This window comes from Manis pentadactyla, chromosome 13, assembly GCF_030020395.1.
Source record: "Manis pentadactyla isolate mManPen7 chromosome 13, mManPen7.hap1, whole genome shotgun sequence".
NCBI classification, from domain to species: domain Eukaryota; kingdom Metazoa; phylum Chordata; class Mammalia; order Pholidota; family Manidae; genus Manis; species Manis pentadactyla.
In genome coordinates, this window is record NC_080031.1 from 79,518,527 (window position 1) to 79,523,133 (window position 4,607).

General features: G+C 35.0%; 1 pseudogene; it reads left to right on the plus strand.

The window, feature by feature from the left end:
- Positions 1–1,677: 1,677 nt before the first annotated feature.
- On the plus strand, positions 1,678–2,629 carry LOC130680251 (olfactory receptor 5A2-like; annotated as a pseudogene).
- Positions 2,630–4,607: the final 1,978 nt, after the last annotated feature.

The window sequence follows — 4,607 nt, forward strand, 5'->3', positions numbered from 1 at the left end:
TCTACTGCTATTTTTCTCAAATTACAGAATTTCCTTTGATAGTGCTAGTAGAAAGAGAGCCATGCAATACCCTTTTCATAAAAGCCATGTAGAAACCTTGAAACATTTATAGTAAAGTGACTATATGAATTGTAATATTTGTCTAATGGAATCAGGAAATACATTTTTAAATATTGATCCCAATTCTTTCTTCAAAATAGTTTTCTTAAATTGATAAATTCTGTGTGTTCACTACTCATAATATTTTTTAAAATACTTTGAATTGTTATAAACACTGAAAAAAAGTAAATGTTATATTATGTTAGAGTAAACACCAAAAGTAGCATTTTTAGGAAATTAAAATCTGAAGGTTGATGTAGTGGGGCAAATAAAATGTCTCCTGATCATACTGATGTTACTTTATCCACATCTAATAATTTTATGACATATATATCTTGAAAAATTCTCTTCTGTATCAGCAGTACACTACATTGGACCATTAATACTGTGACATAACACATATACATATTTTTAAATAGAGTTTTATGTTTCAAAATTCCCATGAAGTTTTGCTCACAGAAATACACATATATGAACACAATTGTCTCTACATTTCACTCAACATATTTTTATTGTGATATAGGAGATATCAAGTCAGTATCTTTCTGTCAGATAATTTTTTTAAATATTAAAATTATATTTTACATATAAAAGTAAGATTTTATTATGAGCCCTAAGAATATTTTTCTGCTAACTTCACATTTATCATCTTGATACTTGGCACTAAAGCACATGTATACCTGACTGTACCCATAAGAATCCTTTTCTCTTTAAAGACAAGATTTCTAATTATTTTTTATTGTGGTAACACAACAGAACAACGGTTTGCAATATTATAAAGTACACTTAAATATTTAGAAAGTGGGTAGATCTCATGCTCTGTTCTTTCACACTAACCAAGATATAGAAACTACCTGTCTGTGAAAATTTATTTGTTTGACTATTTCGCCTAAATGTAGGAAGAGATGAATTGAATGATTCTAAAAACAAACAAACCAAAGATTACAAATGTTAATATTTATAAATAAATATTTTCCATATAGATTTTAAATCCTACTTTGTGCTACTGTTTTCTCTCAGATAGTGTTTGCTCATGTCCCAATCTTCCAAAAAACCATAATTGATGGAATAAATTAGGGATCTTGAAGATATAATTGTAAAAAACATTCTGTGTTGATTAGCAAATAGTATGGCCTAGAATCTCCATTCTGTGAGGCATAACAACCACTCCCATGATATTCTGGCTTTGGAAATGAGGTGTCTGCATATTTCATCACCATCCTCTAGTCTCCAGAATGTAAATTCCTCAGTGATGAGACAATAACAGAAACATATTCTATTTATTGTTGTGGATTCACCATTAGAATCAACCTGCTGAGTTCAAAACCTGCCCCACCATTTAAAGTGATGTAAATGTAGGAAAATCACTCCCCCAGTTTCTTCATTTGAAGTTTAGATTCTTTGAATATTTACCATGGATATTTCTTTCAAAATTGAGTGAGCTAATCCATGTGTAAAATTTAATTTTTACAAATACTAGAAGTCTATTATCATCATTAAAAAATGATTACAAATATATCCCATTCTTGCTCATCTATCATCCAGGCTTTGTTGATTCCAGATCAGAGAGGATGAGCTATGGAGATGACAAACCAGACCATAGTGACTGATTTCATTTTTCTTGGGTTTCCTGGTATTCTCCACCTGAGACTCGCATTGTTTGTGATGTTTCTCACTGTGTATCTGCTGTCCCTCATGGCAAACAACCTCATCATATTCACTGTTGTGATGGAGTCCACACTCCAGATGCCCATGTAGATTTTCTTAGGGAATCTGTCCTTCCTGGAGATCTGGTACACCACAGTCACAGTACCCAAACTGCTGGCCACCTGCCTGTTACGGGGTGTCACCATCTCTGTGTCTGGCTGTATAGTTCAGTACTACTTATTTTTCTCCATGGGAGCTACCGAGTGCTTCCTCCTGGCAGTGATGGCCTATGACCAGTATCTGCAACCCTCTAAGATACTCACTACTCGTGAGAATTCCAGTGTGCCTGCAGTTCTCTGCTGGATCTTGGATTGGAGGATTCATTGCCTCTCTTCCATCTACCATACTTATCTCTCATCTGATCTTCTGTGGCCCCCAGAAGATCAACCATTTATTTTGTGACTCAGACCCCATCTATAAACTCTCTTGCTCATATACATTCTTGGTGGAGGCCTTGAGCTACACATGTAGCTCTGTTGTGATTCTCATTTCTTTTCTTCTCACCATGTCCTCTTATGGACATATTGTGGTCACAGCAATCAGACTGCCTTCCCAGGCAGATTGGAGAAAAGCTTTCTCCACCTGTGCCTCCCACCTCACTGTGGTCACCATCTATTATGGCACCATCATCTTTGCCTGTGTCAACCCTCCGGCCAAGTACAACTTCACCGTTGGTAAAGTGGTCTCCGTGTTCTACTGTGTGGTCACCCTATTGGTAAATCCTCTCATATACACTCTGAGAAACAAGGGTGTGAAGAAAGCCTTCAGAAAGTTTCTAGCACAAAAGAAATTGCTCATGCAGGAGATTAGGGAGACCAATTAAAATAAGTAATTTAGAATGGATTCCCATGCCACATTTGCAAACACTAAGTATTGAAAAGTACATTAGGAAATTGATACCACCTATTACGGAAACTTATGTCACTTTTCATATTGACTTGTATCTTCTTGAAATAGTTATCCTGTAATTAATGTATTTAAGAATGTTTTAGCTTAATGCCAAAGTTGCAAGTTTCCAGTACATAAACCATTCAGAATAGGTAAAAAGACTGGTTTAGTGCCATATATTATTTCAGTTAAATGTTCTAATAATATGTACCTTAACAGTAACTATGGGACAAAATTGTCCCTGTTAAAGGAAGAAATGTTTTAATTGCATCTGGTAAATGGATTAATATAAATTTATCACTATGTACATTAAAAAACACATAATGACTCAGTATTATACCAAGGCATTAATGTAGATTTAATTATGAATATAAACATAAAAATTAAATTAGAAACTAGAAATTACTCACTAATTACCATTTTTCTGAGTAATATAACTGAATTTGAAAATATTAGGAAATGTAACAAGATCAATAATTTGAGGGGGAGAAAATGGGAAAAGTTTGAACTAGACAGTACAAGAATTGGATATCTAACATGGAAAAGCAAGAATTGACTCGCTTAGATTTTTTTTCTTTTTTTTGAGTGGGCATATCTTATATTTATTGATCAAATGGTTGTTAACAACAATAAAATTCTGTATAGGGGACTCAATGCACAATCATTAAATATCCCCAAGCCTAATTCTCAACAGTCTCCAATCATCTACAGTATAATGAACAAGTTCTTACATGATGAACAAATTCTTACATAGTGAATAAGTTCTTACATGGTGAACAGTGCAAGGGCAGTCATCACAGAAACTTTTGGTTTTGATCATGCATTATGAACCATAAACAATCAGGTCAAATATGAATATTCTTTTCATTTTTATACTTGACATGTATGTGGATCTAACATTTCTCCCTTTATTATTATTTTTTTAAATAAAATGCTGAAGTGGTAGGTAGATGTAAGATAAAGGAAGAAAACTCAGTTTAGTGTTCTAAGAGAGCAAATGTAGATGATCAGGTGTGTGCCTGTAGACTATGTGTTAATCCAAGTTAGACAAGGGCAATGAAACATCCACGGATGCAGAAGATTTCTCTCAAAACAGGGGAGGAGAGGTTCTAAGCCTCACCTCTGTTGATTCCCAATTTCTCACCTGATGGCACCCCTGTGACTGTGCCTGTCTTAGGTTGTTCCTCCCTTGAGGAATCTTACCCATCTCTGGCTAACCAGTCATCTTCCAGGGCCGTAGAGGGAGATGTGAAGTTGGTAAGTGAGAGAGAAGCCATATTGTTTGAAAAGGTTAGCTTTTTACTTCTTTGCAGATTTATGCCCTGTGGCTTCTATGCCCAGCATTTGTCTTGAGGTATCTTTAGCACTTGGAGGAATTATGATACTTGGTAAATTCAATATGAGGCACGAATTCTATTTAAGGGTTGTAATTAGGAAGGAAGAAGAAAAGCTATAGAGGAAGCAGATGGAACAAAACATGGGGAGATTGATTATTCCTTTGACATATCTTCTTCTAGAGTAGTTTAAGCATGTATAGGTTTTAAACTACTAATTAAATTGCACACATGCATTAACATAACAGGAATACAGTTACATAACCAAAGCAGATCTAAAATTACCGCCGTCTCTAGTGAGGCCAAGGAAACCAGTCAGGCATCCTAGGCATTTGCAAAGATTTGTCTATATGATGGATATTGACCAACTGTACTTGAACAGTCTGAGAGAAATCAGAAAAATTAAAACAGCCCATTCCTGGGAATTGTTCACATCCCATATGTTCTTTTAACAGTAGATAGTCTATAGTCGCAAGATTTTGGAGCGCTGCGAGTTGCACTTCTCCTAATTCTTGGTTGAGTTCCGACAGTATATATCGAGTCAAACTTGTTGTTTTACTGTATGCACAGGCCAGCTTA